This window comes from Chenopodium album, chromosome 2 (genome assembly GCF_948465745.1).
Source record: "Chenopodium album chromosome 2, dcCheAlbu1.1, whole genome shotgun sequence".
Taxonomy (NCBI): domain Eukaryota; kingdom Viridiplantae; phylum Streptophyta; class Magnoliopsida; order Caryophyllales; family Amaranthaceae; genus Chenopodium; species Chenopodium album.
Window position 1 is genome coordinate 71283599 of NC_137835.1, and position 14520 is coordinate 71298118.

General features: G+C 38.5%; 1 non-coding gene across 1 annotated transcript; it reads right to left on the bottom strand.

The window, feature by feature from the left end:
* Positions 1 to 233: 233 nt before the first annotated feature.
* Positions 234 to 340, bottom strand: LOC145606913 (small nucleolar RNA R71). The gene has a single exon (XR_014105460.1). It is a non-coding gene; the product is annotated as a small nucleolar RNA R71 (small nucleolar RNA).
* Between the last annotated feature and the right edge of the window lie 14180 nt (positions 341 to 14520).

The window sequence follows — 14520 nt, forward strand, 5'->3', positions numbered from 1 at the left end:
CCAAGGGTGAAGACCTGAATCTCCACATTGCCGACTATTGTCAATATTGTAACACCATCAGGCAAGCCGGGGTCACTCAAGACCAAATCAGGGAGATTCTCTTTCCCTTCTCCTTAACTGGAAAAGCTAAATTGTGGTTTAATGGCTTAAATAGAACTACACTTGTTATAACTGACTGGGAAACTCTTGTTTTGAATTTCTATAACAAGTATTATCCTGCGGAGAGAACAGCAGTACTACGGAGTGCGATCCAGAACTTTGCCCAAGAAGCCGATGAATCTTTATATGAGGCTTGGGAGAGTTTCAAGGACTTACAAAGAGAATGCCCTCACCATAATTTAGCGCAATGACTGTTAATCCAAGCCTTTTATAACGACATTGGAAATTCCTCTAGAATAATTTTAGACTCTGCAGCTAGTGGGAGATTCATGAATCTTAATGTTGATGATGCAGGTCAGGTTATTGAAGATATGGCGATATACAATTCCCAATATGGGAATCCCAGAGGATTTGCTAACAAGGGGAAGCATAGTGTCGACTCTGTATCCTTTTTGCAAGCTCAACTGACCTCTATTTGCCAAAAATTAGATAATCTGAGCACTGCTAATGTAGCCAATGTTTCTGCGATTAATAATAATTCTAATGAGGCTTTCTGTGAAAATTGTTGTATTGTAGGTCATTGGGAGCAAGATTGCAGGAGTTCCGTGGAGTACGTCAATGCCTTTCAAGCTTATAGGCAGAACAACCCATACTCCAACACCTACAATCCAGGGTATCGGAATCATCCGTACCTTTCCTACCGGAGCACTAATGTTCAAAATCCACCACCACAAGAACCACAGGTGCCACAGCAACAACAGCAGAAATATTATCATCCCAATTCTAGCCAGAAGAACCAACCACAACAAACCTCCTCATCTTCCGACCCTTCTCTGGCGGAAATTAGAGCAATGTTGGTTAATATGCAAAAGCACATGGAGAGTAGAGATGCGACAATTGATCAAATTCTAGCGCATAATAAAATTGTAGATAATCAAATTGCGCAACTCTCCGCTACTCTACAAGCCCGCCAACAGGGAGCTCTGCCGGCACAGCCAACCCGACCTACGGATCAAGCATTTGCAATTACTCTAAGGAGTGGTTCAAACTATGAAGGGCCCTCTATGCCCAGAGTTGACGAACCTGTTTTATTAAATAATGCTAATCTTAATTCCGTTAAACCAAACAATGTAGTTGATAGCCCCGCAGGGCTAAAGGATAAAACTAACATATCTAATTCTACATTGCAGGGTACAACTCCAGAGAAGGTGGCTACTCCAGACAAGAGTAATAATGCTCCAAAGCCAATTATCAAACTTCTATTCCCCAATCGTCAATTGAAGACAAACTTGGATAAGCAGTTTGGTAAGTTCCTGGAGGTAGTAAAAGATTTAAAGGTAACAGTTCCCTTTACTGAATTAATCACACAAATCCCCTCGTATGCAAAGTTTATGAAAGAAATATTGACGAGAAAAAGGTCTATTAGTGAGGTAGAGACAGTAGCTTTCACTTCAGAGTGTAGTGCCGTACTTCAAAATAAGTCTCCACCTAAATTAAAAGATCCGGGTAGTTTTTCAATCCCTTGTCATATTGGCAATCTCTTGATTGATAATGCATTATGTGATTTGGGTGCTAGTGTTAGCATCATGCCATTATCTGTGTGTTCTAAGTTGAATATGGGTAAATTAAAAGCTACCAACATAACTCTACAAATGGCCGATCGTTCTTTCAAATACCCTTTAGGTGTTTTAGAGGATGTCCCCGTTAGAGTAGGTAAATTTTATATACCTGTAGATTTTGTTGTTCTTGATATGGCTGAGGATATGCGAACCCCAATTATTTTGGGTAGACCATTCCTTAACACTGCAGGAGCAGTCATAGATGTAAGAAGTGGTAAGTTAACATTATCAGTAGGGGATGATAAAGTTGTTTTTAATCTAAACAATGCCCCTAAAAGCTCCATGACTGAGGAGAAATGTTTCAGTGTTAATGTGGTTGAAAATTATTCTAACAAGCCCCAAGCTCTTGAAAAAGATCCCTTGGAGGCGGTATCTTGTGTTGCATCCTTTTCAGATGAGATAGACAAATGGCAGAAGGAAGTCGATGCAATAGAAAGAGAGCTTTACACTGCTGGTCTTGGTTTCAAGGATGAACAGGTGGAACCGATCGAGCAAGTTGTGCGAATCGAGCCCACGGTAAGTGTTCCGCCGGATCGAGTTGCAAGTGTTGAACGCAATGACAATTTGAAGCAACCTTCGATCGAAGAAGGATTTTTAGTGCGTAGCATTGAAGATCCCCCAGTCCAAGTCAAGGAGGATCCACCGGATAAGGTGATTTGGCGTCCTACAGGGTATGTCAAGAAGTCGCATCGCCACCTGAACACCGCTAGACCGGGTGAGAAACCACCCGATCAAGCGTTAGGCCGAGGGTCCTAGACGTTGTACTTGGTAAGAGGGTCGTGCGGGACCTAGATAAACCAGCTCTTTGCGGGAGGCAACCCGTATTTCTTGCTTTCTAGACTAGTTTTCCTTTTTATTTATTTTTATTTATATTTTTTTTAGAGGCAAGGAGAGTGTAATTTTACCGTTTATAAGTGTTTTTGTACAGGTATAGGTTTAAGAGGTCGAAAGACTTAGAAAAAACTTGAAGACGAAGAAAAGCTAAGGAACAACTGGGCACGGGCCCGATCAGGCGAGGCTCGCCCGATCGGGCGCGCAAGAGAGCGATATTTCCAGCCTTTAATTCGCCCGATCGGGCGTGGCTTCCCGATCGGGCGCGAAAGGAGAACTGGGAATCGAGCAAAATTCGCCCGATCGGGCGCGCAAGTGCAGTCAGAAACTCGAGCAAATTTCGCCTGATCGGGCGAGGTTGCCCGATCGGGCGCAAATCGAGTGAAGGAAAAGATATGTCGGGCGAAGCTCGCCCGATCGGGCGAGCCATAGGGCGAATTTTTCGTTCGTGTTCGCGCCCGATCGGGCGGAGCTTGCCCGATCAGGCGCGCAACTACGATTCTGGAACTTCAGATTATCCGCCCGATCGGGCGCGCCTATTTTTGGCCGTCCCCTTATATTTTTCCTCTTATTTCTTTCCTCACTTTCTTCTTATTTCATCTTCTTCTCCTTTACTTTCTCTCTCTAAAACCTCCATTTTTACACCTTCAAACTCACTTATTTTTCAAGATCTTCTCCAATCCTTCCATCAAAACTCAAAATTTTTTACATATTTCTAATCCTTTCATCTTTCTCTACAATCTAGACCCAATTTCTACCATTTTCTCTCAATTTTCTCTAAACCCTAAGAGAGAGAAACCACTCAATTCCTATTCTTTCTACCATCAATGGCTTTTAAGAGGTCAAGAACGGTAAGGGGGGAAGGCTCAAGGAACCAAGAGGCGAGAATTGACCCGGATTTGCAAATTCCGGGATGGGAGAGGGTGGTCATCACCACCCAAGAGCAAAAACAGAGGATGCTTAACCTCATCACGAGGCAGGTAATTCCCACTCGTTTCATTCATCACCCTACCCTTAATAGACTAGGAATTGATAAGCATGTAGAAAAATTATTCAAAGGAGTTGGCATGAGCGGTTTCTTTAACATGTATTACGATACTTATGATTATTTAACCTCAGAATTCGTTTCTAGTTTTGATGTCATAAAATCAAATGCTTTAATTTCTCATGTTCAATTTCGGTTATTCAATAATGATATTAGATTGACATTGAAAGAATTTGGTAAAATTTTTGAGTTGAAATCGGATAGGCCTCTTGAACCACCCCAAGACAACATTGTCTTTGTCTATCAATCCCTTACGGGGGATCCTAACTTGAACCTCCAGCATGCTAAAGGTACTTGGATACAACATCCCGTGCCAAAGATTTGGCAACGGTTTGTTGGCCTTACCATTTTTGGAAGGCATGAACCCACCAATGTTAGGCGGGATGAGCTTGAATTACTAGGGTCATACATGATCCCTAGGAGTGAAAAGCTCAATATAGTCCATAAAATGGCCAACCACTTCCAACGGGTGGCTAACGCGGCCAAGGCGGGTAGGTCTAGGGTACCCATTTACTTTGGTGGCCTAGTTTCACATATAGCGGTCAAACACCTTAGCTTTGTCCCTAACGATGATGGTAAGGTAGTCGGCCCAACTCTTATGGACCTACCCTATCTAGGTAGCCTTAATTGGATTAATGTCATGGGAGGGGATACTTGGTGGGTGATTCAACGGGAATCGGGTAGGAGGGATAATGCTTTCATTTTACCCCACCCCACCTTGACCAAATTTGAGAAGGGGAAGCCTTCTTACACTTTTGAGCTTAACGGTCAAGGTGAGGTGCAACCACCTCACCCTTCACCTCAACCCCATCACTCTCCCATTGACCACTCACCTCCTCACCATTTACCACATTATCCACCACATGAACCCTTTACATACGATATCCCCACTTCCTCTACCAAATACAACATAGACCCTAACGCCCCTTATGACTTCTCGGCTTTTAGAAGCCAATTAGATAGGATTGAGACGGGGCAAGGGAGAGTAGAGGGTTTGGTTAGGGATTTGGATGCTAGAGTAGGGTCTTTAGATAGAAGGGTAGGTTACGTGGAGAGGAACCTAGGGAGGGGTTTATACCCCATGTATGATGAAACGCCCGTCGGGGGGCTATTCCCCCCGATTCACTTGTCCCTGATTGGTTCCAATATCCGCAGGGTGGATATACGAACCCAAGTGCCTTTGGTACCTATGTTGACTACTCATCGGTCCATGGTTATGGGACCGATGTACCTTTTGGTGGGCTTGGGGGGAATGTGGACCCTAACTACTTTGCAGGTGGTTCGGGGTATGGAGGTGGTGGCTCTAGCCACGGAGGAGCCGGTTCTAGCCACGGCGGGGGCTATTCGAGGATGGATGAGGATGAGGAGTAGGCTACTCTCCCAAGTCAATGAGGGCATTGCTTGATTTGGCTTGGGGGGGTGTTCTTTCACTTGGTAATTCTCTTCCTTTTCTCTTTTTATTTGCTTTCTAGTATAGTTTTTATTTGCTTTCCTAGTGTAGTTTTTTTTGCTTTCTTATATATGAAAAATACAAAAAAAATTGAAAAATAAAAAAATTTAAAAATACGTTCCAATGAATTATGAATCATACTTCCCTGTGCCCCATACTTGAGAAAAATTTGTTTTGATTCTTGGTTATTGATAATGAGCATTGTGGATTTGTTGGTCATGATTTGAAGTTTAATTGCTTGGATTCCTAAACATGAGTCAATCTTGCCCAACTAATTATAAATATAGTGCTTGACTAGTTGATTTGGTTAGGAAATGTGTGATAGTTCCATAATTCCTGGTATGTCAATGAATTTGAGTATTGATTTGCAACTATGAGTAGTGTTTTATGACTTATTATTATGCACATGAGGAGGACGAAGGCGTTCATTCTTTTAGGTAGCCTTCAGAGTATTAGATACATTTGTTCCCTTCTTGTTACCCATGTTGTTGCTTGTGCCCTTTTATTGTTTACTTAGCCACATTACAAGCCTATATGAGCCCCATTGGTTACTAGTCCCAAGCTTGGCTTGGGGGAGCTATTAGTTGGTGAGGTGAGGGAGTTGCGGTGTGCATATTATTTGCACAATGTGGGAATAAAAGAAGAGTGATTGTTCTTTGATTTTTGATTGGAAAATATTGATATTGTGTTTCAAAGTTGAAATTTCCAATATGAGTTAAAAAAAAAAAAAAAGAGCAAAAGAAAAAAATTTATTAATGCTCAAATGTTCTATTTGAAGGTTGTTCAAAAGAAAAAAAAAAAAAGAGAATGAGTTCAAAGTTTGTTTTTCTCTCAAGGTTCTACATTATCATATTTTTATGAGTGATTATTGTGAGTGTTGGGATTGTTTATGATGATTAAAGTTGTATTTGGTGGTTTTTGTTGGAGTTGGTTATGTTTATGGAGATGTATAATCATCGTTATTTTGATCATGGGTTTATTAGGTTTTGGCTCCCTTAATGCATAACTTTTCTCTCACATAATCCCAAATTTATCCTACCTTTACCCTAGCCTTACATTACAAGCTTTAAAGACCTTCCGACCTTGTGCATAGAAGTTATGTAAATGTGAAAGTGTTGTTTGTCAATGCAAGTTATGACTTGGCATATTTCGAGTCGACTAGTAGGATGAGCGTTCAATGTTTTTATACACACGAGAGTGTGAGTTGGGAGGGCATTGTTCACATTAAAGGGGTTGGTTGGAGAGCGATCGAGTACATCTTTTACTCGCCACATAAATGAGAGTTGAGTGTGTGAGCACTAGTCTTGAATTCTATATGCTCTTGTGGTTTGCTCTACTTGACAATTGTTGGGGAGGAAGGGTGATTAGATGAATAAGATTGATTGATGTTGAAGCATGTTCATTAGATTTGCTTTGAATCGTTGGTTTTTGATTTGATGATTGGGGTGAAATATGTTTTATATGTTCATTGATGAGCTCTTTGCTTAGGGACAAGCAAAGGTTTGGCTTGGGGAAGTTTGATATGTCCATTTTATATGGTGTTTTACCCTCGTCCCTTGGTCGTTATTAATAGTGTTTTTGGCTCTTTCCGGCCACTTTTATTACTAATTTGTGTGTTCTAGTGTTTTCGTAGTTTTAGTTGTATTTTACAGGAAATTGCACTCTTGGAGCATTTTCCTGGGCTTTATGGATCAACTACGGAAGCTAGAAGGGCACGACCACTTTTGGAGCCCAGGATCGGTGAGAGCCGGTGATTAAGGGCTCGGTAATCGGGATACCGAGGTATATGGACCGAGTGACCAAGACCCTAAGTGGATATCCGGATTGGGCCGAAGAAATAAGCCCAATCGAGGCTCCGAGCCTCGAGGTGAAGCAAGGGCCCGATCAAGCAAGCTTAGCTCGATCAGCCAAGGCGCGCAAGAGTGTGCTGGTGCGTGGCCAAAGGCGCGCCCAATCGGGTGAGCTGCTTGCTCGATCAGGCGCGGCTGTTGAGAAGAGCAGTGCGAGAAAAAGGCGCGCCCGATCGGGCGACCTCTAGCCCGATCGGGCGCGGGTTTCTGGAAGGGCTCTTTTGTCGAGCAATTAGTTTCTAATTAGGAAGTTATTTTTGTTTTGTTTAAATACGTTTTAGGACGATTAATTTCCCTAATCTTCTTTCTTAGACTTTCTCTCTCTACTTAGGATCTTTTCTCTCTCTTAACTTTTCTCTCAACTCTTGTTCTTGATTATTTCCATTAATACAGATTAGTTTGGTAACGATTTCTCTTCTCTTAATCTTATTTCCCTTCATCATGACTTATTTTATTGCTTCGATTTGTTTAGTTTTTAATATGTGTGAGTAGTTCTATTTCTAGGGTTTGTGGGGATCCATAAATAATATGAAGGGGTAATTTATTGTTGTTAATTATCAATGCTAGATTAATTTCCTGTTGATTGATTTAATGCTCTGTGACTAGATTAGGCCTATCTTTTATGCATGAGTTTGACAATATTGATTCAAGATTCGAGAGATGAGAATTGATGTTTAGGTCTAGTTTCAATAGGCAGGTTATTTTATAAATGGTTAAGTCGAGATTCGAGAGATGAGATTTAATACCGGTAGATTAATTCTGTGATTGTAATACGTAGCGAAAGCCCTTTACAATCTGGTTAATTGATGCATTGATGATTGACTATTATTGATTATTGGTATTGCATGACAATTTCTTATTGAATGGTTTTAACGTTTTACAATTGCGGCTTGTAAAAGTATAGCAATATTGAATTGATGAATCGAGCAGATGTTAATTTGATATTAAAGGCTATTTTCAATAAGAACGTAGATCTAGTAAATTGCGAGAGCCTGTTAGATCTATGTTGATTAATAAATTGCGAGAGCCTGTTAATCGTGTTATTTATGCAATGTCAAAGATTGATTACTATGTTTTACCCTGGAGTATTATTTATTGGTGAACCTATGCCCTAGATCCTTTTATATATTGTTTTCTCCCTATTCCTATTCTTTGTAGTATAGTTTTATACTCAAACATAAATATTGGTCACTTAGATAATTTAGATTATAATAATTAATTAGGAGTAAAAGGACTTGTTTCCCTGTGGAGATCGACCCTACTTCCCTATCTACTTTAGTTAGAGGATTTAGGTATTTACTTTTGATTAGGGGATACGACTTTACCCTGTCATCTAGTGATGAGGATGTTTTTATTAAAATATATCTTCATTCGGTTTTTGAAAATATTTCTTTTCTTACCTTATTTATGAAAAACGAGCATTCCAATTTAGTTTGGTCAATTATAAGGGTCCAATAATGGTGTAGTTGGATGGGGCTTAAAAAGACCTTTCCAACGATATATTATAAGCCCAATTCCGATGAGTAATGAGGAAGTTATGGCCAAAATACTAAATTGGGCCCGATTTGGTTTTTATATGCGGCCCAATGATCTAGGGGAGGGCCTATTATTAATTATCATTCCTAAAACTATTAGGATTGATTATAGTCTTTTAGAATACTCTAGAATGTTCTCTTAAATCCTAATGGAGTTAGGATTGATAATTATGTTTCAAAGAGTTTGAAATTGAATAAAACTACTTCTTTTATAATCCTTGTTTTGTACAAAGTGCAATATATTCAGATTTTATTTTCGTGCCTCATAATCTTTATCCAAATTTTATATGGTTGGATAGATCTTGAAATTATCTTTCCAATGATATATTATAATATTAAATCCGAGTTATAACGAAAAATATATGAATTAGATATGAAACTCTATCCAAAACTGATACCCTTCCACTATTTCGGCCATATCGTTTTATCTACAAAATATTTTAATCTGATTCTAATTGGGTTGGAAATTAGACTTCAAGATCTTTCCAACGACATATTATATTCCTTATTTGGACTTCGGAATCAAAAGATATGATAAAACAAAACATGTGAAACTGATTATTAGCGCCTGACGCCAAGCATTCAGCGCCTGGCGCTAATGTCCAGCGTCTGGCGCTAATCGAGTTTTATTCTCGGTGAAACTCTGATTCGTTTTTTTATCCATCCGACTGATTTTCTCTATAAATAGACTCTTAAAATTCTGTTTACAATCATCAATTATCATCAATTCTTATTCATTCTAATTCTCATCAACTCTCATCAAGAATTTCTTGATTCTCTCTCTTTTTCTAAACCAAACCTTTTTACAAACACAATTCCTCATACATTAACACTAGACATACCTAGCATTATTGTTCGAAGTTGCCTTCGCCCTAGACGTGAAAGGTTTTAATTTCTGAGGGTTTGGTCCCAAATCTTTATTTCAATTATTAAATTTAATTGTTTTAATTATTATTTTCCTTGAAGTTACTAACGTGTGTATTTTATTATTAGAAAGAGGTACGAGGCATCCAAGTAAGTGCTTTAATTGATTTATTGATTTTATGATATAGAAAAACTGCTTAGATTGTTATTTTGATTCCTAGTATCATGTTAGGATGTTTTATTGATTCCTAGTATCATGTTTAGGATGTTCCTAGTATCATGTTTGGATGCTTTCTTTAGTATGATATTTAGGGTGAGTTGCTTATATCAATCATGATTCCTGCGATGTCTTTTATTTTCTTACCTAATATTCATGTTAGTATCATGTTAGGGTTAAAGCTTTGATCTTTGATGTTTAGTGGCATGCTAGGGTTTGTTATCATTCTTGTTAGTATCATGCCTAGGATCTCGCTATTATTATGATTTAACATGATTAGGATAAATATGATTATTTTATGATGATTACTATTATTATGATTATAATTGTTATAATAATTATTGTTATTGTTATTATGTTGCTTGATTATATATTTATTGTTATTGTTTGATCACACCTTTTATGCATGTTTAAAGGGAATTGGTATTTGTAATCACGCTTAATAAGATAATTAATAATCTTGTTTAGGGTTAATTTGATTATAATTTAAGTGATCGCCAATAATAGCTTTATTTGTGCATTAATATTCAACCGACATAGATAAACAGGTTTAGGGTAAACCTATTGATTGCATGTTAGTCAGAAAGCGCACATGAATACGATCAGAATAAATTAGAGGCCTATTATTAGGGCAGGTTCAATCTCTTTTAGGTTGGATTTGTACTCTCATCCCTGAACTACCAGTCATGGTTCCAGACCTATTGGAGTTAACGATCTTCTGGATCGTTAAGAGGTGTAACCTTCACCTCATGAACGGTTTACAAGTTCCTAAAACTTGTTGGCGACTCTTTTGCTCTATCTTATTTCCCTTTGGACGCCACCGTACTTTAGTGTATGATCACATTGGGGTTTAAGCTAGGGATAATGCTTGAAATATTCCCTACAGTTTTTTGGCGACTCCACTGGGGAGGATTTCTATTTTAATTCCTAAAATTTATTTTGGCAATGATTTAGAATGAGTGGATGAGACTCGAAAAGTTCTAAGTATTTCATGTGCGTAATTTTGATTAACATTATTGTCATATGCATAAAAAATATCTCATTGCAAAGACCAACCGTAATGAGTTAAAACATAGGATTTTTACACGTAGGAAATTTGAGGAATATCTTTCACAACTAGGATCGAAATAATGTTACGCGAAACTGGAAAATTTTATCGAGCACAGAAAGCTGTTGAGGCATGTAGGAACTAGCGTCAGCGAACAAAGACTAGTGCCAACATTTTGACGTTAGCGTCAGGCGACATCTTTTGTCGCCTAGCGCTAAAGCCAAAAGGTGGCGCTAGACTCTGTTAGCTGGCGCCAAGTTCTTCCAATACCGAGCCAGAAATATGCGTTCTAATTTTGACCAGTTTTTAGCACTGTTTGCTCGATCCTACTTCCTGATTGATTTTTCTCACTTTTCTGAAACCCATATGTGTTCTACATATGGACAAAAACCCCTGGGAATTCATGATCCATCTACCTGATTGAACGCTCTGAGCAACAAAAGGTACATCCGAGAATGTTGAATTCACCAAACCATGGAAGCGAGTTTTTCAAAACTCGCGGTGTCCCATCCACTCGCGCCAACCCTTCACGGTTAAGCTTCCGCTCGGTGCATCCGGACAATTAACCATGGACCCTCTTTGACTAACTCATATCCCAAACTTTAGAGAACTAGAACCATGGTTAAGTTGCAAACTCATTGCATCATATTGTGCCTACTTGATTAATTGTGCATTATTTGTTGTGCATACTCTATGTGATTTTTCCTAACCGTTTGTTTAACTTGTGTTAAGACTAAATAAAATAATTAATAACTAAAGGAATTTGCTTAATTAATTGATTAATTAATTTGAGCTAATAAATATGCCTTAAGTCAAGTCATAGTTCCTTTAAGTCAACCCGGATTTTTATTCCCGTATACTGCACAAGCATCAACTTGTTTTGGTCATTGCCGGAGTTCTAGGAAGAACTACGAGTGTTAAAGCCTATGGATCTATAGCCCCAAGTTTTATCTTTAATTTGGCGTTGGTTTCATCCCAATCAGAGTCACAGATAAAAAGTTATGACTAAAATATCACAGACTGTCTAGTTTAATGCATATACGTGAAGTCTTAACTTAGTCTTTGCTTTAGTCTAGTCACATAGTCTAGCCACATGGTCATGAAAAGAGTCTTAACATGTCACCCACACTCACTAGTTTAACACACACTTTGTACATGTCACCATGACCATGTCTTAGGTTCATGCATGAGTTGGTTTTCCGTCATTTGAGTTGGGGGTACATTCTATTCCTAATTTCTTCATATCTCTCCATCTACATCATTTTTCTTCACATCATGACCTTCATTCTTCCTACCTTCTTTCATTTATGCATGTTGAATAGATTTGAGTCAAATAATTAACAATGAATATCCCTAATTTCCCTTTCCACAGTACTTGGTCAAGGAGAGAAGGGCGATTAATCAAGGACAACACCTTTGTTCAAGTCTTACTTTTTGATAAACCGATTCGTCAAAAGAGGAAAGCTAAGAAGATAATGGCAACTCAAGAAGAAGTCAACAAACTTAGGAATCTATTGATTACCGTGAATGAAGCATTGAAGGCTTTAACCCTCAAAATTGATGACCCTGTGAAGCAACAACAAATGAACCTTATGCAAGAAAGCTTGAGCAAGCTATCTAGTGACTATAAATTTTAGGGCATTAGTTCACAAGGGGTCTCGCTGGACAAGGAACTTCTTCCGCATAAGTTCAATGCCAACGATATCCCAAAATTCAAGGCAACAGATAATCCTTACTTTCATCTAAGAGTTTTTGAAACTATAATGAACATTAAGGAAATTGATAAGAAAGTCTTTCATTCCTTGTTTTCTTTATCTCTTGAGACCGTTTGTCAACAATGGTTCTTTTCCCTTTACAAAGAGAAAAACTCTTCTTGGGAGTGGATAACAAAAGCTTTCATAGATATATATAAGTGCAACATTCATGACGAAACAGACCATAGACAACTTCAGATGTTAAAACAAAAAGAAAACGAAGGCTTCACTTCTTTCTTCAACAAATGGAGGGAAACTTCTGCTTATATGGTCAAGGTTCCTACCGAAAAAGAATATGTGAGGATGTTTATCAAGAATCTCCAAGAGAAGTATTCAAAGCACTTAAAATACCAACACAACTTGAATACTTTCAAGGCTGTGTATAATATATAGGCATTGACATTGAAGATGACCTTCTGAAAGATAATAGTACGAGAGGAAAGAAAACGACCATCCTTCTTCTTCCTCTCCCATTAATGAAGTACATGCTACGAACGCCTCTAAATCACGAATCCAAAGGTCGAAAAGAGTGTTCACTCCACTTGGTATGAGTTATGAAACAGCTTTTGAAAAGCTACACCATAAAGGACTTGTCATGCCTATATGGCCCATCAAAAGATCAAGTTTTAGAAGTCAAGCCACCCAAGTGGGACCCTAATAAGCACTGCAAATATCACCAAGGAAAGGGTCACGACACTAAGGAGTGTTGGAAACTCAAAGAAGCTATTCAAGATTTGATTGATGACAATAAAACTTCCGAAATTCTATCCATCGCAGAATATCAAACATCCTTTAATCTTTCACTCCTTATCACACCTGTAGGTGAGCCCATGATCAAGACAACTTATATAACCTCTCTTGATGAAGTGGCCATGATCGAGGAGGATGAAAGTATTTTCTTAGATAATACCAGGGAAGACTCGTTAAGTCTAAAAGAGGACGTTCGAAAACTACAAGATGTCATTGCCATGCTCTTAAATATGGTAGAAGGATTAGCAAATCGGGTGATGGTTATCGAACAAAATTCTCACCAAGGATTTAATGAAGAACTCAATGCTCCTAAGCCACGGGTAAAACGGATTATTGAAGAATACACACCAATAGGAATGACTTACAATGAACCTTTTGAATGTCTTCACGATCAAGGTCTCATTCACCCCATTGGTCCCAGTCAAGACCCTCCGCTTGAAAAACGGTATCCTAATTGGGACCCAAATTCTTATTGCCAATACCATAGAGGTCGTGGCCACACCACCGAAGCATGTCTCGCCCTCAAATATCGTTTTCAAGACCTCATTGATTCAAATCTCCTTCATGTTCCCTCGCGCGACAAGAACGCCAAGATTAGTAACAATAACAACAGTGGCTGTAAAGGAAAGAAGAACGACTTCTTTTTCCGAAAACACCTACTCTAGTAACAATATTGGTACTTTCGACCTTAGCTACGATGATCGAGGATTTAGAAAGCAACTAAGAAAGGATTTCACCCCTATTGGAATTAGCTACGATGATGCTTTCGATCGACTCCATGCAAAGGGAATCATTACTCCTATTGGACCCATTCAAGATCCCCCACTTGAGAAGAGATTGACTAGTTGGAACACAAATGTACACTGGAGGTACCATCAAGGTAGGGGGTCATACTACTGAGAGCTTTTGGAAGCTAAAGGAAGCAATCTAATATTTGATCGACAATAACGGGCTTCCAATACCTCCAGTCGGCAAGAACACCAAGTGATGATAAGCCAAGGGACAAGACGCAAGCTTCAACGACAAGATTTCATGCATGATCTTTTTTCTATTTTTTATTTACCCTTTCCCTAATAAGTCTAGAATAGGCACCTTTTTATTCCCCTTAGATTTATTTTGTAGGATCATTATTTCTTTTCCTTTAATAAAAATGAGCATTTATTTTCTTGCATATGATCATTTCATTACATTAAAAAAAATAAAATAAAATAAAAATCCATGTCGAATTAAGCACAAGGTATACCAATGATTTGAGGCACCCCTTGTAGCCACATCATATCACTTCTCACCCTTCAAATATGCAATCCTTTTTTGATAAACCACTTTGAGCCTAGTCTAATGATAGACCTTTCATTTTTCAACCCATATCTACCTAACCTTGGGATGGGACATTGTGCAACTTATGCAATTTTAAAAAGCTTGAGTGATTTCAAAATATCAAAATAAATAAAATAAATA